This window comes from Gossypium hirsutum, chromosome D12 (genome assembly GCF_007990345.1).
Source record: "Gossypium hirsutum isolate 1008001.06 chromosome D12, Gossypium_hirsutum_v2.1, whole genome shotgun sequence".
Taxonomy (NCBI): Eukaryota; Viridiplantae; Streptophyta; class Magnoliopsida; order Malvales; family Malvaceae; genus Gossypium; species Gossypium hirsutum.
The window spans coordinates 46,190,763-46,218,565 of record NC_053448.1 but is presented as its reverse complement, the minus strand read 5'-3'; the positions used below and the strand labels follow the sequence as shown (position 1 = coordinate 46,218,565).

Genomic DNA, 27,803 nt, shown 5'->3' with positions numbered 1-27,803 from the left:
ATGCACAAGTATGATTTGACCATACACCCCTATATGCTCCTAGGAACAAAAAAAAATGCACCTAGAGGTTGTCCATGGCTAGATGTTGACCGCCCTTTCGTCGCCCTTGTGAACGACAGGAGGAAATCAACAATGAAAGACAACAATCAAATAAATAATTACGTGACAGGTCAGTTGTAATGTAATTGTACAACAGGATACGGAGTACTCCAAGGATCGAACCCAAAGGAGTCAGTGATTGAACAATTTCTACTAATGAGTATGCAAGATAGGGAGTCTAACCAACTAATCGCTAAACACTATAGTACAGAAAATCATAAAGCCAAGAATAATTATTCTAATTTACGAGCTAGCTATCGAGGACTAAATTGTACAACGTGCAAAGTTATGAAACTAACAGATAAATAAAAAAATGGTTGTTGATTAATTTCAATATAGTTCACCAATCTTCGAATTAGAGATCTAAATTGCTTAAACTCTAAAATGGTTCCATTTTACCTCTCGGTCTCAATTTTACCAAATTAAACAAATTAATCAGGTTTATCTTTTGATCGTACTAGCTAACCCAGGACTAATAAGTTGGTGCTCAACAAGATTACCTCTCAGTCTCACTTATCTAGATTTTCCCTTAGGGTCATCAATTTTTAGTTTTTAGGTTCATTCAATTTAATCCAATTTATTTCAATTTAGTCCCTCATCCAAAAATCAATTTATCCACATCTCCATCAACCAACCCCCTTAAGAGTTTAGTTACTCATGTTAAATACTAAGTCAATAAACATAAAACAAAGAAACCTAGCAACCATGAAAATAAAACTTGAGAAAAAGATGAAAGCTTGGATTTTTACTCTAGAAAACATAAAAGAAAAGTAATGGGAGGTATCCAACAACAAAATAAAGAACAAGAAACATAAAATTTGAAGTCTTTAACAGATTAAGTTAAAAGAAATTAAAATACATTAAACTAAAAGGTTGAAAATTCATTACAAGCAAAGAAATGGACTCAAAGAAAAGTAATGAGAGGTATCCAACAACAAAATAAAGAACAAGAAACATAAAAGTTGAAGCCTTTAACAGATTAAATTAAAAGAAACTAAAATACATTAAATTAAAAGGTTGAAAAGTCATTACAAGCAAAGAAATGGACTAAAGGTCTAAATAAACCTAAGCTAAAGTGTTACCTAACTTAATTAATTTGAAAGATAACAAGAACAAGAAGAAAAATGAAAAAAAATAAATATTACAACTATGGAGAAAGATGGAAAATAAGAAACCCTAGAAAAGTGCAGAGAAAACTAAAGGAAAACCTAAGAGAAAACTACCTAAAGCTAAATCTAAGTGTGTCTCCTCTCTCTTTAGCCAAATTTGGTTGTTTTTAGCAGTAATTTCTTGACCGTCTTTGCACCCAAAATGCCATTCAATGGGCCTTCAATTATTGGTGCTTTGGTTGGACAAAGATTACCATTGGCGTCATTTTTTGTCCCCTCACGATGTTGGTATTCAAGAGATTAAAGTAATTAAATTTAATCATAATTGAACTCTTTAAACTCTCGCTAAATAGATAAAAGATAAATATTAGATTAAATTTAATATTAAAGTAATTAAGTTTAAAAACTCTTTAAACTCATCCTATATAAAGAGTTTAGTATTTAAGAGAAAGATTTGTAGAGATAAAATTTTTTAAAGAAATTATTTTAGAAAAACTTTTTGATTCGAAGCGAGCCCAAAAGGTATAAAGTCACAACGCTCCACTCTCGTTCCCGTTCCCATTCCTACTCTGTTAATATTTGTAGAAAGTTGAACAAAGAAAATTGAATATGCAGAGAAAGAACTAGTATTATATCTTGAATTCAATCAGTACATCAATAGTATTTATACAAATGTGTATGAGTAAGTGTTGCTAACAATTTCACTAACAGCATAACAGCCTATATAACATGTAGTGGCCCATTTTTTCCTGGGGCCCATATGACCCAAACCCAACCTACCCAAGACAATAAATAAAACAAGCCCAAAAAAATACAATGGCCCAAACGTCCCAACCCTTAAAATGTTTCAGAAACCCTAAACTCTCCTAAACCTAAATGGCGCCCTAACCTCTAGGCCTATGCCACGCCTCCAGCACCGCACGCCTTAGCAGCACGTCCAACGCCTAAGGCGGCCTCCATGCGCCTGACACCTCTCTGCCATCACCTGCAAAAGCAAATCACAAGCAAATAAACAAATCACAAACAAACAAAATAAAGAAAACAGTTTTGTATTTCGGCTATAAAGCCAAAACCAGAGGCTTGTAATTTTCTTCTTCTTTTTTACACATATTGGAATCAAAAAATAGAAAACGAGATTAAAAAAGTGTCAACAGTATTTTCACAAAATCCAAGTCGACCCAATTCCCACTCTGTTAATATTTGTAGAAAGTTGAACAAAGAAAATTGAATATGCAAAGAATGAACTAGTATTATATCTTGAATTCAATCAGTACATCAATAGTATTTATACAAATGTGTATGAGTAACTGTTGCTAACAATTTCACTAACAACATAACAGCTTGTACAACAAACTAACAATAACATACTAACAGAGTCATTTTCTATACTCTAACACACTCCCAACCGGAAAGTTAGAAACCCTGTACCCTAATTTTCAAGGCTAATCTAGAAAATGGCACAGGAACCACCCAGACAAAGCCTCTGCCCAAAGATACCAAGAAGAAAGATGTTAACAATGAGGAGGATCTTATGAGTCCCCATTTCGAGTTTATGCTTTAGTTATCTTTATCCATTTGTTTTTATGTTGTTTTATAACTTTGGTGGTTTTTGTTTTCTTAGCATGCACAATCGGAAGAAGACTTGGCTCTGAAGCAACAGTTGGAGTTATACGTAGAGAGAATATATGATGTTGATCCTGGAGTCCAGAAAGCAACTCTTGAGCATGAGGTATCAGTTATTTGCAAATTTAAAGTTAAAAAATGTAGAGGAAATAAGAGTTTATTTTACAGTTCAATAGTCTTCATTGAATGCTTGTATGTTTTATTAACATTTGATCAGGTTGATGCATCAATGTATCAAATTGTGGTGTTTGTATGAGTTTTACTATTTGTGGAAGTAGTTTCAATGTCAAAATATAGCATCATTTTTACAGTTTGGTTTTATATCCTTTTCAGGCAAGAAGTCTGCACCTCAATCAACTCCATGACTTATGTTCCAAAGCTGTTGAAGTTTCTTTGCCCCCATTATGTGTAACAACCCGGTTTTGACTCTAACCGGACATAGTGGTTTCGGGACCACAAGTCCGAGTCAAAAAAATATTTTAATATCATTTTGTGTGTTTATTATACGTGAATTTAATTGTGTGAAATTTTCGTGTTTTAATTTTGTCATTTGAGTGTTCGATTAAATAAAAGGATTAAATCGCTTAAAATAAAAATTTAGGGGTTAAATCTAAAAGTACCTAATTGTTGTTGTCTTTTTAAAATGGGGGATTAATGATGCAATTAGACTAAAACATAGATAGTGGGTGGCAAAGGACTAATATAACCTTATTATATATGTTTTGTTTATTAATTATTAAAGGTTAAATAAGTAAATTAATAAATAATGTATAGTATAATAAAACAAAACATAAAACAAGCCATTATCATCTCTTTTGTTGGCCGAATGTTGTAAAGAAAGAAAACATCCATGGCATTTAGGGTTTCGGCACTTTACTAGATTGATTAAGGTATGAAATTGTTTCGGTTTTTAATAATTTTTACGTTTTTGAGATCGTTGCTTTGTATATTACCTAGCCCATGCTTTAATTTTTGGATTTGATGATGAATTTGAGATTTTCCATTGTTGATAATGTGAGGAATTTATTGTTTGATGATGAAAAATAAATGTTTGATGTTTGATTATCATGTTTAATTAAGTGATTTTTTATAAAAAATCCAAATTAGGGATTTAATTGTGGAATTTGAAATTTAGGGGCTTAAATGTGAAATAAATGAAATATATGGGCTACTAGGGACCATTGGAAGATTCGGCTAAGGCATGATTTTGATGAATTTTGTGTATTTGGTGTATTTTTGTATTAGGACTAAATTATAAAAGTGCAAAATGTTAGGGGCAAACTGGTAATTTTTCCATTTATGTATTTTGAACTTAATCTTATGGCATGTATAGGTTTGAGTACGATGTTAATTACATTTTGATTGTAAATTATAATAGCTATGCGAAAGTAATTAAATTTTCATGTTGTGATTAGTTTGGTTTTAAAAATGGTTGTGTTTGTTCGGTAATGCCTCGTAACCCTAATTCGACGACGGAGACGGGTTAGGGGTGTTACATTTTATTGGTATCAGAGCTACGGTTTAGTCGATTCTTGGACTAACGTAGCATGTATGAGTCTAGCTATACATGCCATATTTTTATATCGAGATAGTGTGATGACTGCTGATGTCTAAAAATGTATTTTCGTATAGTAATGGATCCCGATCGAGCCGTAGCCGATGATGTTGAGAGTATAGCGCCTGCTCCCGCACAAGGGACAGAGCCGGTAGATTCTCGACCGACCTCGAGTAACCAGGAAGGAGAGGCTAAACAAGCTTTCTACCAAATGATGAATGACTGGTTTACTCAATATGTCCGAACTAATCCGGTTGCACAACAACCTTCACCCCTGACTAATCCACCTTCGATTCCTGTTATACCCCAAGTAAGTGATCTGATGAGAGTACTTAAGCCTCCGATTGACAAAATTCGAAAACACGGGGCCGAAGAGTTCAGAGCTACTGATGATGATGATGCTGAGCGAGCTGAATTCTGGCTTGATAATACTATTCGAGTGTTTGATGAGTTATCTTGCACCTCTGATGAGTGCTTGAAATGTGCCATATCTTTGCTACGGGACACTGCATATCACTGGTGGAATACACTAGTATCGGTGGTTCCGAAAGAGCGAGTGACCTGGGAATTCTTTCAGATTGAGTTTCGTAAGAAATACATCAGCCAGAGATTTATTGATCAGAAGCGTAAGGAATTTCTTGAATTGAAACAGGGTCGTATGACAGTGACAGAATATGAGCGGAAATTTGTGAGACTTAGTAGATATGCTCGAGAATGTATTTCGACTGAAGCTATCATGTGTAAAAGATTTGAAGATGAGCTGAATGAAGATATTAAACTGTTAGTTGGTATACTTAAGATAAAAGAGTTCGTAGTACTTGTTGAACGAGCTTGTAAAGCTGAGGAGCTCGGGAAAGAGAAGAGGAAAGTTGACTATGAAGCTCGAGATTCTCGTAAAAGATCATTCAGTAAATCATTTCAGTCGACCTCAAGGAAATCCAGAGAGGATCATAGCCGATCTAAAGCTACTGCAGGGTTTCCTAAGTATGATTGAGATCGACCCTCTGTGAGTTCACGAGCTATTTCAGTTGCTAGCGTTGGTAGTGTTCGACAAAATAGATCAGAGTGCAAGCATTGTGGGAAATGGCATCCTGGAGATTGCAGATTACATGATCGGTTTTGCTTTAAGTGCGGTTCAAAGGATCATTTCATTCGAGAGTGTCCGATGGTAACTGAGCAAAACACCGTGCAGAATACCAGACCGAGTAATGTGCCAGTACGAGGTAGACCGCTGAGGCAATTGAGTAATGTAAGTGGCAGTCAGAGAGGAACAAAGGACACGGCAGTTCGATCTGAGGCTCGTGCACCTGCCAGAGCCTATGCCATCCGTGCTCGGGAGGAGGCTTCTTCTCCAGATGTTATTACTGGTACTTTTACTCTTTATGATACTAACGTCATTGCATTGATTGATCCTGGTTCGACTCATTCTTATGTGTGTGAGACTTTAGTATTCAGTAAGACTTTGCCTGTTGAGTCTACTGAGTTTGTAATTAAAGTATCGAACCCCCTGGGCCGGTGTGTTTTGGTTGACAAAGTGTGTAAGAATTGTTCGTTGATGATTCGAGATTTATGTTTTCTGGCTGATTTGATGTTGTTACCATTCGACGAGTTTGATATAATTCTGGGTATGGATTGGTTAACTCTGCATGATGCTATAGTAAACTGCAAACGGAAAACTATTGATCTACGGTGTCAGAATAATGAGATTATTCGGATTGAATCTAATGATCTGAATGGTTTACCAGCTATAATATCCTCGATGTTGGCTCAAAAGTATGTAAGAAAAGGTTGTGAAGCTTACCTTGCATTTGTTTTTGATAGTAAAGTGACCGAAAAGAAGATTGAATCTGTACCAGTAATGTGTGAGTATTCAGACGTGTTTCCCGAAGAATTATCGGGTTTGCCACCTATTCGAGAGGTAGAGTTTGGTATTAAGTTAGTACCAGGGACGACTCCAATCTCGATAGCTCCGTACCGTATGGCACCTACCGAATTAAAAGAATTGAAAGTACAGTTGCAAGAGTTGACTGATAAAGGTTTTGCACGACCGAGTTTCTCTCCTTGGGGTGCACCAGTTCTATTTGTGAGAAAGAAAGACGGAACGATGAGAATGTGCATTGATTACCGACAACTCAATAAGGTGACTATAAAGAATAAGTATCCGTTACCACGGATTGATGATTTGTTCGATCAGTTGAAAGGGGCTACTGTGTTTTCGAAGATAGATCTGAGATCAGGCTACTATCAGTTGCGAGTTAAAGACTCTGATGTGCCAAAGACTGCTTTCCGAACGAGGTACGGACATTATGAGTTTCTTGTTATGCCTTTCGGACTTACTAATGCACCTGCTATTTTCATGGATTTGATGAATCGGATCTTTAGGAAGTATCTGGATCGGTTTGTGGTAGTATTTATTGATGACATTTTGATCTACTCTCGTGACGAAAATGAGCATGCCGAACATCTGAGATTTGTGTTACAAACTTTGCGAGATAAGCAGTTGTATGCAAAGTTTAGTAAATGTGAGTTCTGGTTACGTGAAATCAGTTTTCTGGGCCATGTTGTATCAGCATCGGGTATTCGGGTTGATCCGAGTAAAATTTCAGCTATACTTGATTGGAAACCTTCGAGGAATATTTCGAAAGTTCGAAGCTTTCTTGGGCTTGCTGGCTATTATAGACGTTTTGTGAAAGGGTTCTCTATAATTGCAACCCCGATGACAAAGCTACTACAAAAAGACGTTAAGTTTGAGTGGTCAGAAAAGTGTCAGAAAAGCTTTGATCAGTTGTAAGTTCTTTTGACCGAAGCTCCAGTCCTAGTTCAACCTGAATCGGGTAAAGAGTTTGTTATCTATAGTGATGCATCTTTAAATGGTTTGGGCTGTGTTTTGATGCAGGAAGGTAAAGTTGTAGCCTATGCCTCGAGACAGTTAAAACCGCATGAAAAGAACTATCCGACGCATGATCTGGAATTGGCCGCTATTGTATTTGCGTTAAAAATATGGTGTCACTATCTGTTTCGTGAAAGATGTCATGTTTATTCCGATCACAAAAGCCTGAAATATTTGATGACTCAGAAAGATCTGAATTTGAGACAGCGTCGATGGTTAGAATTGCTGAAAGATTACGAGCTTGTGATTGACTATCATCCGGGAAAGGCTAATGTTGTTGCTGATGCCCTAAGTCGAAAATCACTGTTTGCTTTGAGTGCAATGAACGCACATATGGTTATGCCTGATGATGGTGCGATAGTAGCTGAGTTGAAAGCAAAACCGTTATTTGTTCAACAGATTTGTGAAGGCCAGAAGGTCGATAATGATTTACTTGCAAAACGAGCTCAGTGTGACTTAAATGTTGATTCAGAATTTCTAGTTGATGCTGAGGATTGTTTGAGATTCAGAAATCGATTATGTGTTCCGAGAAATTCAAAGTTAATACAGATGATTTTGAATGAAGCTCATAATAGCCGATTTTCTGTTCATCCGGGAAGTACAAAAATGTATAACGATCTGAAACAGCACTATTGGTGGCATGGTATGAAACGAGACATTTCTGACTTTGTTTCGAAATGTTTAATTTGTCAGCAAGTTAAAGCCGAGCATCAGGTACCATCTGGGTTGCTTCAGCTGATCATGATACCTGAATAGAAATGGGACAGAGTTACGATGGATTTTGTATCCGGTTTACCGTTAACACCCAGCAAGAAAGATGCAATTTGGGTTGTTGTTGATAGATTGACAAAATCGGCTCACTTTGTTCCGGTTCGTATTGATTATTTACTTGATAAACTTGTTGAATTGTACATTTCTCAGATTGTGAGATTGCACGGAGTGCCTATTTCTATTATTTCAGACAGAGACCCGAGATTTACATCACGATTTTGGAAGAAATTACAAGATGCTTTAGGTACGAAACTACATTTTAGTACAGCTTTTCATCCGCAAACAGATGGTCAATCTGAGCGAATCATTCAGATACTTGAGGACATGTTGAGATGTTGCATTCTCGAGTTTGAAGGTACGTGGGAACGATATTTATCTTTGATTGAATTTGCTTATAATAACAGCTTTCAATCTAGTATCAAAATGGCACCTTATGAGGCTTTGTACGATCGTAAATGTCGTACACCACTGTATTGGACCGAGCTCAGTGAAAATAAGATACACGGGGTTGATTTGATTAAAGAGACCGAACAGAAAATGAAAGTGATTCGGGACAGTCTGAAATCAGCATCGGATCGTCAGAAATCTTATGCGGATTTGAAAAGAAAGGATATAGAATTTCAGATCGGGGATAAAGTGTTTTTAAAAGTCTCACCGTGGAAAAAAATACTCAGATTCGGTCGTAAAGGCAAATTGAGTCCGAGATTCATTGGACCGTATGAGATTACAGAGCGAGTTGGATCGGTTGCTTATAGATTGATGTTACCGCCTGAGTTAGAAAAGATTCATAATGTATTCCATGTTTCGATGCTCCGTAGATACCGATCTGATCCTTCACATGTGATTAGTCCGACGGAGATTGAAATTAACTCTGATATGACATATGAGGAAGAACCGATTAGCATCCTGGCTCGTGAGATCAAAGAATTACGAAATAAGAAAATTCTGTTAGTTAAAGTATTGTGGCATAAACATGGGGTTGAAGAAACAACTTGGGAGTCAGAAGATACAATGAAAGATCGTTATCCAAACCTATTCACCGGTAAGATTTTCGGGGACGAAAATCCCTAAGGGGGGAGAGTTGTAACAACCCGGTTTTGACTCTAATCGGACATAGTGGTTTCGGGACCACAAGTTTGAGTAAAAAAAATATTTTAATATCATTTTGTGTGTTTATTATGCGTGAATTTAATTGTGTGAAATTTTCGTGTTTTAATTTTGTCATTTGAGTGTTCGATTAAATAAAAGGATTAAATCGCTTAAAATAAAAATTTAGGGGTTAAATCTAAAAGTACCTAATTGTTGTTGTCTTTTTAAAATGGGGGATTAATGATGCAATTAGACTAAAACATAGATAGTGGGTGGCAAAGGACTAATATAACCTTATTATATATGTTTTGTGATACGAGTCACAAAAGCCCAAATTCTTGAAGGCGAGGCCCAATAAGCAAATTCCCAGCCCAATCAAGAAATCCATCCATACTTAGTTGAAAATCAGGCCCAATTGTCAAAGTGGCCCAAGTTGTAAAGTTTTATTTTTATTTTTATTTATTTATTTATTTATTTACTTAGTTTAAATTTTTATGTCAATATTCAGTCCAAGAGTCCCAGATAAAATGACCTTTGACCGAATTTCCATATTAAAATAATTAGGAGTTTTTTTTTATTTTAGTTTTCTAATTAGATTAGGACTAGTTATAAGGCCTATTTAAAGGCATGGCTGTCCACCTTGTTAAACACTTATCATTATTATTAAAATTTCAGATTTGTTGAGAGCAGAATTTTCTTTGAGTTTTCTCGAAGATTTCTCTCTTGAGCTTTCTTTAGAAGTTGTTTTAACAATCTTGTGATTGTGGGAGCCATCTTCAACCTTCTTCTTGCCATTGATATTCTTTGGAGGGGAGATTAGAGCCGTTTGAAGGGAGTTGTGAGATCTTTCGAGATTTCAAGGCTTCTTAGGACTTATCTTTTAATTTCTTACTGTCAATTCTTTCTTTATTTCTACTTGTGCTGAATCATTATCTAATCTATTTTCTGTTCTTATTGTGTTTTCAGCCTTTTTCTATCTTAAGGAATCAGCCCAAAAATCCCCAATTTCTAGGGTTTTTCCATACTCTTTTTGGGTGAAATTAGATTGTCGAAATTTGGGAAAACTATCTTGGTGTTCAATTGGGCAGAATCACAATCTCCTTGAGGGTTTCAAGAACCCTAACACTTATTTCTATTCTCAATTTGATTCTTTGCTGATTTGGGGATTTTATTTCAGATCTGAAAATTCAAAAATCTAATCTTTTAATTTTCTATTTCGTTTCAGATCTAATTGTTTAGGGTTTTCGTAGGAGTTTCTCGTGACTTGGCAACTCGATCTTGGTCCGCGCGCAACCCTGTATCATTTGGTATCAGATTTTGGGCGTTTTGGGTGTTCTTGGTTGATTTCTAAACTGATCTCTATTTTTTAAAGCATAAACAGCAGTTTTACCCAGAAAAATTGTTCAAAAAAAAATTCATTTGAGTGGGTAAACGTTGTCTTATTGATCTAAAATTTTACATACATGTTTTTGGCATTGTGATTGAATATAAAAAAATTATTCCCGCAAAAAAATCAGTCAAAAAAATCAAAAAAATATGAAATTCAATAAAAATTTAAAAAAAGATTCAGCGGGTTGAATTTGGTGCCCAAAATTTCCAGATCGAAAATTCAATATATAAGGACACTCCAGATTTAATTTCGTGATTTTTGGAGATCGGGAACACCTCGAACGAAGTTGTCAAGTTACTCCACAGTTTTTTGGGTTTTCTGTTTTCAACAATTTTTATTGATTCTTAGCTGTAGGTTTTCATTTGTTTGCTTTTTATTACCCTTTTAAAATATCTAACACCTTCTTGTTTCTTGTGTTAGTAGGATTTAAACGTGTGCACAATCCTTCCTCGGTGCAACACGAATCACTTGGTGTCTCGTCAGTTTTTGGCATCCTAGTGCAAATTAGGATTCTTTGGTAGTTTGGTTCACACTCTCTAATTGGTTGATATAAACTCTGATAAAGAACTCACAAGATTGAATTCGACCTCATTGAGAATTTGATTTTCTTTTTGAGTGATTAATGGTGAGGTTTGCTAACTTTTATTTTGAGTGTTGAGTGTTTATTTTTTACAGGTTTTGAAGATGTCTAAAGGTGATAATAATGATGCACTTATGAAAGTCCAACAACAGTTAGACAGACATACTGCTGCAATCACACAAATAAATGCTACACTTCAAGCATTGAATACTACTTTGAATGAGGTACGAGTGAATCAAAAACATCAATATCGAGATCCAATTAAGGAAGATAGGGATAACCAGCCCCATAGGTGCAGCCCTCAACGTGTCCCTAGAATGGATGATGATTTTCATGATCGTGGACAATCATCTTTGGCAAAACCAAAGAGCGAGCAGCAACGAGAACATCTCTTTCATACTCGCTGCCATGTACAAGGTAAGCTTTGTAGAGTTATTATTGATGGTGAAAGTTGCTCAAACATAGCCAGCACGACGATGGTGGAAAAGCTTTGCTTAACCACTACCAAGCATCCACAACCTTATCAACTACAAGGGCTTAGCAACGAAGGCCAATTTAGGGTCACTCAACAAGTGCGCATCGCCTTTTCTATCGGTAAGTATCAAGACGAAGTTGTGTGCGACGTAATGCCTATTCAAGCCTGCCATTTGTTGCTAGGAGAACCATGGCAACTGGATCGAAAAGTCACTCACGATGGTCGTACCAATAGGTATTCTTCCAAGCATCAAGGAAAGAAACTCACCTTAGTGCCGCTCACTCTGGAACAAGTCCATGAGGATCAAATCAAACTGAAAAATTCTGTTAAAACAAGTGAGGAAAAAGAAAAAGAGAATGAAAAAGAGCAAAAAGAGATTGAGAGTGAAAAGAAATTGAAGAAAGAAGAGAAAATGAATTAGAAAAGAAACAAAAGAAAAAGACGTGGAAAGGGTAGTGAGGAATGTTTCCAGTAACCAAGATATGAATTTTCTTGTGTTGCTACTTTTCAGGTTCCCGAAAGATCGAAAGATAACTTTCAACTTCAATACCTCTCAAATGAAAGACGCTTTCATACGATCAACTTAGGCAAAGATGAAATCACACTACATGATCCCGAAGGTAAGCGAGGTAAGGAAATTTTAGAAACCGAGTCCAGTGCAGATTTGAAAATTATTGATAAAACTTTTGGTGACTTAGTTCTTAAAAGATCCCCTCATTTTGATCCGATTAATTGTTACTCTTCGATTGAGGTTGATAAAGTCATTACGAAAAGAAGCGTGATTTGTTATTCTCTTGATTTACCTTGTGTAAAATCCTCGAATTTGTCCAAATCTGTTTTGGAGAATAAGGTAACGAAATTTTCCAAATTTGTTTTCAATTTATATTCGTGCCTTAAACAGTTTATGTGGTTGTACATGAAGTTTGAGTTCCATTTGACAAAGGTTAACTCAACAACGGAGATTCGACTACATTATGCCCCCGATGAGCGAAGGTTTGTTTTAAATGAAAAAGGTAAAATCGACCCTTATTCTTCTGCTTATCGAGGTAAGATGCTTGAAACCTTTGAAACACTTTTGTACTCCTCGGATAGTGATAAAGATCGTGTTGATGAACACTTAGATCGAAACGTGCTTGACTGTCCTATTTTATTTATTGATGATCTATCTGTTTTGATGGTTGATAAAAGATTCTTGTTTTTGATAATGCATGTGTGAGTGAATCTATAGACCGTCGATTAATGCATGGTATGATTATGCAACTCTGTGAACCATGTGAATCTTTTCAAATACCTACTTGTGACGATTATGTTTACCATTTGATTTATTACTCGCAATTTATTCATGGTTTGTGGGAACAATGTGAGACGACTGAATGCCTTAAAACATGTCAATCTTTGTTTCAAATATTTGACGAGGCAGTGGTGAGTAAATTAGATTGTTTGCATGGTAATCTGAATCTGTCCATTCACATGCGTTATACCTGTTCTATTATGCTTATGATTGGACTACAAGCTTATTTCCGTTGCTATTTACTATCTCATGGCTATTCTTCTCAGTGGACTCAATTGCCATTAGTCCCGTTCGATAGAGGAAAGTCGAGTTCATTTGATTTTTTAGATTCGAGGACGAATCTTTTTGAGGAAGGGGGGAATGATACGAGTCACAAAAGCCCAAATTCTTGAAGGCGAGGCCCAATAAGCAAATTCCCAGCCCAATCAAGAAATCCATCCATACTTAGTTGAAAATCAGGCCAAATTGTCAAAGTGGCCCAAGTTGTAAAGTTTTATTTTTATTTATTTATTTATTTATTTACTTAGTTTAAATTTTTATGTCAATATTCAGTCCAAGAGTCCCAGATAAAATGACCTTTGACCGAATTTCCATATTAAAATAATTAGGAGTTTTTTTTATTTTAGTTTTCTAATTAGATTAGGACTAGTTATAAGGCCTATTTAAAGGCATGGCTGTCCACCTTGTTAAACACTTATCATTATTATTAAAATTTCAGATTTGTTGAGAGCAGAATTTTCTTTGAGTTTTCTCCAAGATTTCTCTCTTGAGTTTTCTTTAGAAGTTGTTTTAACAATCTTGTGATTGTGGGAGCCATCTTCAACCTTCTTCTTGCCATTGATATTCTTTAGAGGGGAGATTAGAGCCGTTTGAAGGGAGTTGTGAGATCTTTCGAGATTTCAAGGCTTCTTACGACTTATCTTTTAATTTCTTACTGTCAATTCTTTCTTTATTTCTACTTGTGCTGAATCATTATCTAATCTATTTTCTGTTCTTATTGTGTTTTCAGCCTTTTTCTATCTTAAGGAATCAGCCCAAAAATCCCCAATTTCTAGGATTTTTCCATACTCTTTTTGGGTGAAATTAGATTGTCGAAATTTGGAGAAAACTATCTTGGTGTTCAATTGGGCAGAATCACAATCTCCTTGAGGGTTTCAAGAACCCTAACACTTATTTCTATTCTCAATTTGATTCTTTGCTGATTTGGGGATTTTATTTCAGATCTGAAAATTCAAAAATCTAATCTTTTAATTTTCTATTTCGTTTCAGATCTAATTGTTTAGGGTTTTCGTAGGAGTTTCTCGTGACTTGGCAACTCGATCTTGGTCCGCGCGCAACCCCGTATCATTTTGTTTATTAATTATTAAAGGTTAAATAAGTAAATTAATAAATAATGTATAGTATAATAAAACAAAACATAAAACAAGCCATTATCATCTCTTTTGTTGGCCGAATGTTGTAAAGAAAGAAAACATCCATGGCATTTAGGGTTTCGGCACTTTACTAGCTTGATTAAGGTATGAAATTGTTTCGATTTTTAATAATTTTTACGTTTTTGAGATCGTTGCTTTGTATATTACCTAGCCCATGCTTTAATTTTCGGATTTGATGATGAATTTGAGATTTGCCATTGTTGATAATGTGAGGAATTTATTGTTTGATGATGAAAAATAAATGTTTGATGTTTGATTATCATGTTTAATTAAGTGATTTTTTATAAAAAAATCCAAATTAGGGATTTAATTATGGAATTTGAAAATTTTGGGGCTTAAATGTGAAATAAATGAAATATATGGGCTACTAGGGACCATTGGAAGATTCGGCTAAGGCATGATTTTGATGAATTTTGTGTATTTGGTGTATTTTTGTATTAGGACTAAATTGCAAAAAGTGCAAAATATTAGGGGCAAAATGGTAATTTTTCCATTTATGTATTTTTGAACTTAATCTTATGGCATGTATAGGTTTGAGTACGATGTTAATTACATTTTGATTGTAAATTATAATAGCTATGCGAAAGTAATTAAATTTTCATGTTGTGATTAGTTTGGTTTTAAAAATGGTTATGTTTGTTCGGTAATGCCTCGTAACCCTAATTCGGCGACGGAGACGGGTTAGGGGTGTTACATTATGGAACCCTAAAATCATTTTATGAGACTATGCTTGATTCAGATTTAAAGGTATTACTTGTTTTGCTTTAATGATCTTTCATTATATCTTTTGTAAATGTAATTTGGCTAAGCAATGCAGGTAAGGATGATTATGATGGAGTCATTATTTAATACTGGGACTTTGTTGGTAATATACATAAATTATTACTTTATATAGGAAATTATTTAATATCTTTTTTCTTCATACGTCCTAAATTATTAAATTACTTTCATTTGTTTGCAGAAATACCTAGCTGATATATTGTCTATGTTGGCATTAACCATGTCTGCAAATGGCAAACGGGTAAGCCTCAGTTTTTTTCATACTTACATAAGTTCTGCTTTATCTTCTCAATCCCATCTTGCTTTTGCTCCAAATTTACTATCGTTTCTTTTATTTGAAAATCAAACAGGAGAGGTTAAAATACAGATTGTTGGGTTCAGAAGACGACATTGGTTCATGGGGCCATGGATATGTGAGGTGTGCATTTATTCTGTCTGATAAGTTATTATATTCTACTACTTTGCTATTGGAAAATTTGTATAACAAGTGCTTCGCTCACTATTGCTAGCCGAACTTGTTTAGATCATGATAATAGTGTTGAAAATGAATTGCTTGAGCTGAGTCAGCTTGAAACAAAGCATCTAAGGACTGCCAAGTTCAAAAAACTTGATGAATGATTGGTATTTGCGGCATGGAGTCCAAGGAAGAGTGTTGAAAATTGGCCAACCATGTTGCTGTTATATTTTTGGTTAAGTGCATGCAGCTTGTAAACATGCTGCAGCACGTATGCTTGTTGTAATAGCAAGGTTGTTTAGTTACATTGTTAAGCTACTTAGTTGAAAATGAACAAAGTTGGTATTGTTTTGACATTTTTAGGTGTTGATTGACATAATCAGCTTGTGCGCAAGTTAAGTTTTACTTGTTTCAAAGTATGACTAGTGGTAGTAGATAGTATTTGGTGATGTATTTGGCTATAAATGTATTATTTTTTCTAGTTGAATGAATGAGCAAAATGAGCTATCAGCCATAAGCTCCCTTGCTGCACATTTGTGAGCAAGTAAAAATATTTCTTGCATCTTGCTTCATTGTTCTATGCTCTCTGTTTTTTTCCTTTGCTCCTCCTCATCCCCAACAAATGGTATCATGAGCCCAAGTCTTTGAAGGCTTGTTTTGCTTCTGCTGCTTGTTAAGAAAGACAAGAAGCTATTAAAGCCTGTCATCTTTGAGGACTACTTGTAAAAAAGATAGCAACAGCTCACCCTTGTGAGACTCCCAAACAAGCTTGGGATAAGCTGAAGGAGGAGTTGATGGAGTGTGTGCATGAAGTCACTCTACAGCAGGAGGGAGTATGTGCAAGAAGAAACAGGACTGTAATGAACAAAGAAACAAGGCAATATGTGTTTGAAGGTAAGTTGTCAACAAGAAGGAGAAGACTCCATTTGATGGACAAATCTTTGGATCAAAAGACTGGGATAGTCAAGCGTGTAAGCCAGATTTGGTTGAGAATGAAGCCAAGGTTGAAAATGAATTGCTTAAGCAGAGTCAGCTTGAAACAAAGCATCTAATGACTGCCAAGTTCAAAAAACTTGATGAATGATTGGTATTTGCGGCATGGAGTCCAAGGAGGAGTGTTGAAAATTGGCCAACCATGCTGCTGTTATATTTTTGGTTAAGTGCATGCAGCTTGTAAACATGCTGCAGCACGTATGCTTGCTGTAACAGCAAGGTTGTTTAGTTACTTTGTTAAGCTACTTAGTTGAAAATGAACTAAGTTGGTATTGTTTTAATATTTTTAGGTGTTGATTGACATAATCAGCTTGTGTGCAAGTTAAGTTTTACTTGTTTCAAAGTATGATTAGTGGTAGTAGGTAGTATTTGGTGATGTATTTGGCTATAAATGTATTATTTTTTTCTAGTTGAATGAATGAGCAAAATGAGCTATCAGCCATAAGCTCCCTTGCTGCATATTTGTGAGTAAGTAAAAATATTTCTTGCATCTTGCTTCATTGTTCTGTACTCTCTGTTTTCTTCCTTTACTCCTCCTCATCCCCAACAAATGGTATCATGAGCCCAACTCTTTGAGGGCTTGTTTTTGCTTCTGCTGCTTGTTAAGAAAGATAAGAAGCTGTTAAAGCCTGTCATCTTTGAGGACTACTTGTAAAAAAGATAGCAACAGCTCACCCATGTGAGACTCCTAAACAAGCTTGGGATAAGCTAAAGGAGGAGTTGATGGAGTGTGTGCATGAAGACACTCTACAGCAGGAGGGAGTATGTGCAAGAAGAAACATGACTGTAATGAACAAAGAAACAAGGCAAGATGTTTTTGAAGGCAAGTTGTCAACCAAGGCCGTGAAGGAGGAGAAGACTCCATTTGATGAACAAATCTTTGGATCAAAAGACTGGGATAGTCAAGCGTGCAAGTCAGATTTGGTTGAGAATAAAGCCAAGGTTGAAAATGAATTTCTTGAGCAGAGTCAGCTTGAAACAAAGCATCTAAGGACTGCCAAGTTCAAAAAAACTTGATGAATGATTGGTATTTGCGGCATGGAGTCCAAGGAGGAGTGTTGAAAATTGGCCAACCATGCTACTGTTATATTTTTGGTTAAGTGCATGCAGCTTGTAAACATGCTGCAGCACGTATGCTTGCTGTAACAGCAAGGTTGTTTAGTTACTTTGTTAAGCTACTTAGTTGAAAATGAACTAGGTTGGTATTGTTTTGATATTTTTAGGTGCTGATTGACATAATCAGCTTGTGTGCAAGTTAAGTTTTACTTGTTTCAAAGTATGATTAGTGGTAGTAGGTAGTATTTGGTGATGTATTTGGCTATAAATGTATTATTTTTTCTACTTGAATGAATGAGCAAAATGAGCTATTAGCCATAAGCTCCCTTGCTGCACATTTGTGAGCAAGTAAAAATATTTCTTGCATCTTGTTTCATTGTTCTGTGCTCTTTATTTTCTTCATTTGCTCCTCCTCATCCCCAACAAATAGTTTATGTTTATCTATCTTGCTAATCCAACTTTCATTTCTTAGAATCCATAACCAAAGGATAACCTATCTGAATCTTTTTCATGACCTATATGAATCTTTTCCTTCTCATGTTGCTGGAAAACCAAGCAGGAACCTTTTTGGCATTGCTTGTTAATTTATTTGTTGTCAGGAGAAATTTCGCAAGAGTATCTGATGCGACAGGTTAGAAATCTAACGATCTATAGACATCTAGTAGTCTTATGAGTGATGCACTTCAAAACAATTATCTCTCTAGGTTTTTCCTAAATGGTAAGATATTGTATTTACTTACTTTTCCACCAATACAGAGTAAAGATGCCCCAGTTGACGATCTAATGGAGCTTGCGAAACAAATTGTTGCTTTTCACATGAAGGTTTAGCTATCTTATCATATCAACAATCAATTGATGTATCGCAGAAGAAATTTTTTTTCCAGTATTTGCCATGCTTTCCCGTTTCTAATATATTTGTACGTTCTGTACAAAACAATACTGAATCTGAAGCTGTTAACATCTTGATGGAGGTATCCATCAACTTTTTTTCCTTAAGTTTTTTATTTGAAGACCCTCCTACTTTTATAGAGCTTGAAACATATGATTTAAATCCAATTGCAGGTTGACTATCTTGACCCTTTAACTGAGCATGTTGATATTACAAATTTTAGGAGAACTTGTCTATACCTCACCAGTGTTGCGAGGTAACTGGAAATTAAAGCTTATGAACAACTCGTTTATTAGAAAATTTATAGGAAGTGTTATTTGTTCTCCTACTGTATGCTTCTTTGGTGAATTCTAATCGAGTATACTCCATCAATCATTTTCAAAATTTATTATGTTTTAAGTACTGAACTAAAAGTTTTCAACTGGATATCTGATTTAGTGTTATGCATAAATGTTGCAGTTCCTCTTTCTCTCCTCATGTTGACATTTCATACTGACAATACATTACAGATATCTTATGGATCCAGATGACATTTTATTTATGAATATTGCATACTCAATATATCTTATGTTTTATGAATTTGCAAGTGCACTTCAAATTGCGCTTTTCCTTGACAACCTGGAGGTTTGTATCTATTATGTTCCTCTGATTCATGCGATGTAGCATTCTTGAGAACACCTTTCTCAGGATGTCAGTATGAGTTTCATTTGTGAAATTATTAATTCTCCCTAACAATTTAGAATGTGCTCTTACAGCATGTTTACGAGTTGTTCACTTCTTGTGATGATCTGCTGATGAAAAAGCAATTTTGCTGCATTCTTTCTCAACAAGTAAGTTCTACGTTTGATTTGCCTTGATTCTTTGTGCTTACTAGGTTTGAATTATTTTTTGCCGAGTATGTGAGGTGGTTCATAGTTTCTTCTAATTATGGATGATTATTTTCTCATGTTTAAATTTGAGTGTTTTTTTAATTTAAATTTCTTTAGAATTGTTAGTCATGTAGGAGAGTAGGGGTATTAATTTATTTACTTTTTATAGGGGATTAATTTTTAACTTGATAATGATATGGTTGAGGATGATAAAGACAGAGAACTGTCACAGAATATCATCAACAATGTTAAATTAAGTGAAGGTTATCTCACCATTGCTCGTGATTTTGAGGTTATGGAGCCTAAATGTCTAGAAGACGTTTATAAGGTCTAGACTTAAACACTCGGTAAAGATTTATTTACATTGATTTTGCCCGTATTGGCTATTTTTTGGCTTCATCAAATTGATGACTGGCATATGCGATTTTGTTAGACTCACTTGCTTGATGGTCGCACTATTGTTGGTGCAGATACTGATTCAACTATACACAATTTGGCTGCTACATTTGTCAATACTTTTGTTAATGCAGGTTTTGGCAAGGTATGGTTTGCAAAACTTAAAAGTATGAAAGCATAGGAGCTTAGTTGTTTACTATCAATTAATATGTTTCCCCTGCAATATAGGTTAATGACAAACCCGGCTGAATCTTCAAGTGATGGTTCACCTAAAAATTAGCTTCTCAAAAACAAAGAACATGCGAAGATCAATGTTGTAGCAAGTTTGATATGTTTATTGAAATACAAAATTTGCCTCCATATGGGCATGCATAAACTGTTACTCAGTTTCCTGTTAGGAATTCAGTTAAAATAATAAGATTTCCAAATAACAGGGCATGATTCTATTGTGAGATGTCGACTCTAGGCTTGCTCAGATTGACAATTATTTACATAGCGATGATAACTACGTGATTGCTGGAGCATTATTAGGAGTTGGGCTCGTCAACTGTAGTGTTACTAATGATTGTGATCCTGTGAGTTTCTTTCTACTCTTCATCTCTTAGTTTGTGCAGAGAGTATAATGTCTGCTATATGTGTCCTATTTTGTTTTCAGGCTTTGGCACTTCTGAGTGAATAAATAAATAAAGAAGATTCTTCAATCCAAATTGGTGCAATTATGGGTTTGGGGATTGCATACGCAGGTGCTCAAGATGAGCAGGTTTCTCTCTCTCTTTCTCCTGCTATTTTTTATTGGATGTTGTTGGTGTTAGAACAGAAACAGACAAGCTCAGCTTGTGTCTTGTGCAACAAGCCTCGATGATTGCTGAGCAAACAATCAGATTCGAGCAAGAAGAAAAGAAGAAAAGCTAAGGAAAAATGGAGATATTTTGATGAAGAAAATTTGATTTCATTCATAAGTGAATAATGGCATAATGTCAATACATAAAACCAAGCACTAAGCTTGTCAAAAACAGCAAGTAATCACCTAAACATTACCTACCTCCACTAATTACATAGAAACTTGAAACTTAAACTTGTAAGCTTGTACAAAGCTGTGTTTACAGCTCACACTCTAGCTAATTACATCAATCATAGGCCTAACTTAGTTAGAAATGAACTAACATACATTTCATTAACTAAAAATAACAAAATGAACAAAATAAGCTTGTTTCAGCAGCTGTTGCATCAGTTCTAGCATAGCTTGATCTCCATGGCATGCTTGCTGTCGAGTGTTTGCTGCATGCTGGCCAACTTCAACACTCCTCCTTGGTTAGCATGGTGCAAACACCTAATTTCCCTCTTAAACACTCGAATCTTGTAGCATTAAGAGCCTTAGTCAGAATGTCAGCAAGTTGATCATTTGAGTTACAATGAATAAGTTTTACTTCTGATGCTTGCTCCATCTCTCGAACAACATGGAGTTTAATGCTGAAATGCTTTGTTATACCATGGAACACTGGATTTTTTGCGATTGCAACAGTAGATTGGTTGTCACAGAAGATCTCTGTTGCTTATCTTTGATGCACATTCAAATCAACCAAGATTTTCCTTAGCCAAATGGCTTGGTTGACAGAACTTGCTGCTGCCACATACTCTGCTTCAGCAGTGGATTGAGCCACCAGGCTTTGCTTCTTCGAGCTCCAGCAGAATATGGCTGAACCAAGATTGAAAGCATACCCTGATGTGCTTTTCATATCATCTATCGAGCCTGCCCAGTCACTATCAGTATAACCAACCAGCCTCAAATTTCCTTCTTTGTTGTACCTCAAACCATAGCTCAAAGTGCCTTTGACATACCTGAGCACTCTTTTTGCAGCTTGAAAATGCTTTTTATTGCAACAATGCAAGAATCTTGAGAGCAAACTTACAGCATACATTATGTCTAGCCTAGTGGCGCTTAGGTATAATAAGCAACCAACTAGACTTCTATAGGTTGTTTCACAAACCTTTTCAAAATCACCTTGGCTCGATAGTTTCTCTCAACCAGCAACAGGAGTTCTTGTTGGCTTGCTGTTTTCCATGGAGATCTTCGTTAAAATCTTCGAGGCAAAGCTTCTCTGACTTAGAAATATTCCATTCTGCATTTGTGACACCTCCATTCCAAGAAAATAGGACATCTCCCCTAGATCAGACATTTCAAACATCTCCTGCATCTTGGTCTTGAAATCGACCAACATTGCTTGATCTCCTCCTGTCACCAGCAAGTCATCAACATACAGAGACACAATGAGCTGTGTTTGTGTCCCTTCCTTCTTAACATACAGTTTTGGCTCACTCTTGCTCCTATCGAATCCCAAATCAACCAGGTAGCCATCAATTCTGCTGTACCAGGCCCTTGGAGCATGTTTTAGCCATACAAGGCTTTTTTCAGTTTGTATACCGTGTGCTCTTTTCCAGCTATTTCAAACCCTTGTGGTTGTTCAACATAGATGTCTTCATCAAGGAATCCATTGAGAAAAGCAGACTTCACATCGAGTTGATAGATTTTCCATTCAAGCTGTGCTGCTAAGGCAATCAGCAGTCTAATGGTATCGAGCCTGGCCACTGGTGCAAAGGTCTCCAAGTAGTCTAGGTCATATTTCTGACTGAATCCCTTGACAACTAACCTTGTTTTCAGTTTGTTTAAGCTTCCATCAGCATTTTGCTTGGCTTTGTACACCCATTTCACTCCAATAACCTTCCTTTTGACTGGTCTTTCAACTAATTCCCAAGTCTGGTTCTTCTCAATCATGCTGATCTCCTCAGCCATAGCTTGCTTCCACCCTTGCTGAGCTTCAGCTTCTTCAAAGTTACTTGGTTCAGCTATAGCTACATGAACCCTTTCACAAATCTCAGCCAATGGTCTAGTTCCCCTGACTGGTTCATCATCAATGTCCATTTCAGGACCATTCTGATCTGGCTCAGCTTGATTTGTTGCAAGATCTTCAGAAACTTCTTTTGGTTCATTTCTTTCCCAGTTCCAACATGATTTTTCATCGAACACCACATCCTTGCTGACTGACACCTTGTTTGTTGAAGGATCCAAGATCCTATAGCCCTTCTTGACAGTGCTGTAGCCCACCAGAACACCAGGTCGAGCCCTTTGAGAAAACTTGTCCCTTTTAACAGCAGGTACATGTGCATAGCAAATGCATCCAAAGACCTTCAGGTGTGCCAGTGATAGCTGAATCCAAACCATGCCTCAAATGGAGTCTTCTGAGCTAAAGCCTTAGTTGGAAGCCTGTTTTGAATGTAGGCTGCAGTGTTAACTACCTCTGCCCACAGAGTTTTAGGCAGATTCTTCTGAATCATCAAGCACCTGGCCATGTCCATCAGGCTCCTATTTTTTCTTTCACTCACACTATTTTGCTGAGGTGTATAAGTGTTGGTAAGCTGATGTTTGATTCCTACCTTATCACAGAAGGCTTGGAACTGAGCTGAGGTGTACTCAGTCCCATTATCAGACCTTATGGTCTTCAGCTTGCAGCCTGTTTCAGTCTCAGCAGTAGTCTTGAATTTCCATAACACAGAGGCCACCTCTGATTTCTGTTTTAAGAAGTAAAGCCAACAATATCTCGAGAAATCATCAATGAACAGTATGAAATACCTGTTTCCACTTAATGACTCAGTCTTCATGGGGCCACATACATCAGTGTGCACCAGTTGCAGTCTTTCAGAGGCTCTCCAGGCTTGATTCGAGGGAAATGGAAGTCTGGCCTACTTGCCTAGCTGACATACTTCACATACTTTCTGGTTTTGAACTGAGCTTATGAAATTTTCAGCCAAACCACTCCTGCACATGTGCTCCATCGATTTGAAGTTGGCATGACCAAGTCTTTGATGCCAAAGCTTGGATTCATCTGTTGTAGCTGTGTAGGCAGTGTCTGACTCTTTTGTCCAGTCAACCACAAATCTTTTATCAACCATAGGAACTGCCATCAGCTTGGATCCACTTGGATCACTGATTTGACACTGGTTGTCTTTGAACACAACAGAATAACTTTTCTCCAGCAATTGAGCTATGCTGAGCAGATTCCTGTCAATTTTAGGTACCAAAAGCACATTTGAAATCACTTTGGCACCTGTGGGAGTGCATATCAACACATCACCCTTGCCTTCAGCTTTTATAAAATGGCCATTACCTATCTTGACTTTGGTTCTGCAGCTTCTGTCTAAGGACTCGAAGGTAGCAACATCAGGTGTCATGTGGTTGGTGCATCCACTGTCTAGGAGCCAACTAAATAAGATTCTTTGTTGAGCAGTTGAGCATGACACAGCAAAGACTTGTTCCTCTTGGTCACTGTATTCCTTGGCTACTCTAGCCTTAGCCTTCATTTGTTGAGAATGGTTCTGCCTTGGCTTACCCTTGCTTTTACAGACTCTCTCAACATGACCCTTCTTTTTGCAATGTTGACACAAAGCATCTAGTCTAAACTAGTATTTTTCTTCTGGATGACCAGCCCTTTTGCAATGCCTACAAGTCTGACCCTCTTTTCTTGTAGCATCATGCATTGGCTTGTCTCTCCAGGCCTTCTTTCCTTTGTAGGCAGTATTTGTTCTTACCTGAAAGGCACCTTCTTGGTGCTCCTCCAGTCTGCTAGCTCTCCTCTGCTCTTGAGCATATAGAGCATTGATCAGCTCTGTCAAAGAGATGCTGGACAGGTCCCTTGAATCTTCGAGGGATGAGATTTTTGCCTCATACCTTTCAGGCAAAGTTGATATAACCTTCTCCACTATCCTAGCTTCATTGAACTGCTCACCAAGGAGCCTAATGTTGTTAACCACAGCCATAATCCTGTCAGAGTATTGCTTGACAATTTCTTCTTCCTTCATCTTCAAATTCTCGAATTCTCTCCTCAAATTCAACAACTGTTGCTGCATTGTCCTCTCTGTCCCTTGAAACTCCTCTTTCAACTTGTCTCAGGCCTGCTTTGGTGATTCACAGGCCATAATCCTTGTGAAAATCACATCTGACACTGAGTTCTGGATGCAAGACATAGCCTTATGCCTCTTAGTTCTCTCATCAGCATGCTACCTGATCTAAGCCACTGTTGGATTGGCTCTAAGTGGCTCTGGTTCAACATCTGAGTTGACCACCTCCCACAGATCGAAAGCCTGTAGGTAGGTTTTCATTTTGACCACCCATATGTGATAGCCTTCTCCATTGAAGACTTGTGGTGCAGCTGGTGAAAAGTTTGATGAAGCCATTCTTTAAACAACAGGCCCCTTAAGAAACAGGCTCTAGATACCAACTGTTGGTGTTAGAACAAAAACAAACAAGCTCAGCTTGTGTCTTGTGCAACAAGCCTCGATGCTTGCTGAGCAAACAATCAGATTCGAGCAAGAAGAAAAGAAGAAAAGCTAAGGAAAAATGGAGATAGTTTGATGAAGAAAATCTGATTTCATTCATAAGTGAATAATGGCATAATGCCAATACATAAAACCAAGCACTAAGCTTGTCAAAAACAGCAAGTAATCACCTAAACATTACCTACCTCCACTAATTACATAGAAACTTGAAACTTAAACTTGTAAGCTTGTACAAAGCTGTGTTTACAGCTCACACTCTAGCTAATTACATCAATCATAGGCCTAACTTAGTTAGAAATGAACTAAGATACATTTCATTAACTAAAAATAACAAAATGAACAAAATAAGCTTGTTTCAGCAGCTGTTGCATCAGTTCCAGCATAGCTTGATCTCCATGGCATGCTTACTGTCGAGTGTTTGCTGCATGCTGGCCAACTTCAACAGATGTACATCATTTAACAATTCTATCCATCTTTTGTTTTGTGGATGAGATTGTGGATTGTACATAAGTAATTCTAAAGAAAGCTTACCAATGTTATTGATAGATACTTAACAGCCTGACTGCGATACATAAACATGAAAATGTCCCACTCGATGTGATTGCCTTTACTGCAATTTCATTGGGTTTGGTTTACGTGGGTTCCTGCAATGAGGAGGTTTCGCAGGCAATTGCAGATGCTTTAACTGGCAAAACTGTGTCAGAATTAGGGTAGCCCCTAGTTGGCTTCTAGTCCTTACTCTTGGTCTCATATACCTTGGGAAGCAGGTGATTAACTTATTCGAGGCTTCTTGATATATATTTGTTTCTCTTGAATGATTACTGTGATATGCTAATTTGAAACGATATATCTGGACTGTTCAGAAAACCTTACTTAACAGGAAGGTGTGGAGGCCACTTCGGAGGTCTCAAAATCTTTTTCTGAAAATATGAGAAATTACGTTGATATCACACTGCTTTCTTGTGCCCATGCCGAAACTGGGAATGTTCTGACGGTATTCTCTGAAATCCATTAAAATGCTGTTCAATACTAAAATTAGAGCATAATTTTGGCTAAACTATATTATATGCAGGTCCAGAAGCTTCTTGGTCATTGTTCACATCTCGAAAACGCTGAAACCTCCCAAGATTCTGCTGTGCTTGGAATTGCCATGGTAGCAATGGCTAAAGAGGTAGGTCTTGAGATGTCAATTTGTTCACTGAAGCTTCTTTTGCAATATGGTGAGCAGAAAATTCGACGGGCAGTTCCTTTGGCTCTTGGTCTTCTGTGTATATCAAACCCAAAGGTAATTTGATTACTTCTTGCTGAACTACTTATTTCACTATTTGTTGTACCTTACTCTAAAATCCTAGATTTAAGTTCAAAATGTTGGGAAAGCTGTAGAGAGATTATTGATCTTTTGTTGTTGTCGTTTTTGTTATGATACGCCTCTTTCTCACCATTTTATCTGTTGCATATGTATTCTGCAGGTCAATATGATGGACACTTTAAGCAGGCTTAGTCATGATACAGATTTAGAAGTTGCAATGGTAATATGGTTGAACTTTATATTTTTTATTGTTTTCGATCAGCTTCCACTTAAGTGTTTATATTGGTGCTACAGGCTACTGTTATCTCCTTGGGTTTGATAGGTGCTAGAACTGATAATGCTAGCATAGCTGGCATGCTTCGTAATCTTTCAAGTTTTTACTAGAAAGTTCTTGGCCTTTTATTCTGTGTATGTCTTTTTTGAATTTATCTTTGTAGTTTCATGCACGATACATGTGCATTTGCTATAGAAACTAAGTCTGAATTGCTTTTGCAGGTGCGAATTGCTCAAGGTTTAGTACATATGCGGAAGGGTCTGTTGACACTTAATCCCTATCATTCTGATCGCCTTTTTTGTTCACCGTAAGTAGTTCTTCCACATAAACAAACATTCATAAAATTATATACACTGTTGACTTGGGGGAGAGGCTTTCTTTCCGTAAAATGCTACTGCGTGCTTCATTTTAGTTGGACCTTGTGAAAAGTTTGTTGTCTTTTGTTATCACCAGGACTGCACTTGTTGGTTTGGTTACAATGCTGCATCCATGTCTTGATTTGAAATCTATTATTCTGGGGAAATACCATTTCGTTCTTTACTACCTTGTTTTGGCAATGAAGGTTTGTTTCAGTATACCAGTATGCCACTTGCTTTCCAGTTTCCAGTGTTGGTATGTGTTTGTTAATGCAGCAGGTTTTTTTGGTCTCATATAATGTTGTTTTCTTGTACAGCCAAGGATGTTAATGACTTTGGACTTCTGGCTGCCGGTGAGAAGGCAGAGCTGGCTACTGAAAAGTAAGTTAGCTTCTGAGTGACTCGCGAGATGTTGCATGGGTTTAAGATTTCTCTAACACTATTCCATTTTGTACAGGTATGTCCCCCTCTCGCCCATCCTAGAGGGATACGTTATTTTGATAGAAAATACCGAGTACATGGAAGATAATTAGGATAATAGCTGGAATTTTAGAGGCATGGCAGGCTACGTTAGCTTCTAGTTTTTGGTCACTGTATGATTTGTTGTGTTTAGTAAAATTCCCATTTTTTCTTTACAACTACCCCCGGTGCTTATCATCGCAAATTGTTATAGCTTTCTTAATTTCTTTCTAGTGAACAGCTTGTTTCTATACCCTGTAGTAGAATTGTTGAATGGGGGTGGACGGGAATTATTGAACTTCTTAAAACAACCTAATTTTGATTGAAGTGGA

General features: G+C 36.6%; 1 pseudogene; it reads left to right on the top strand.

Annotated features, from left to right (window-relative positions):
- Positions 1 to 27,803, top strand: LOC107943511 (26S proteasome non-ATPase regulatory subunit 2 homolog A-like; annotated as a pseudogene).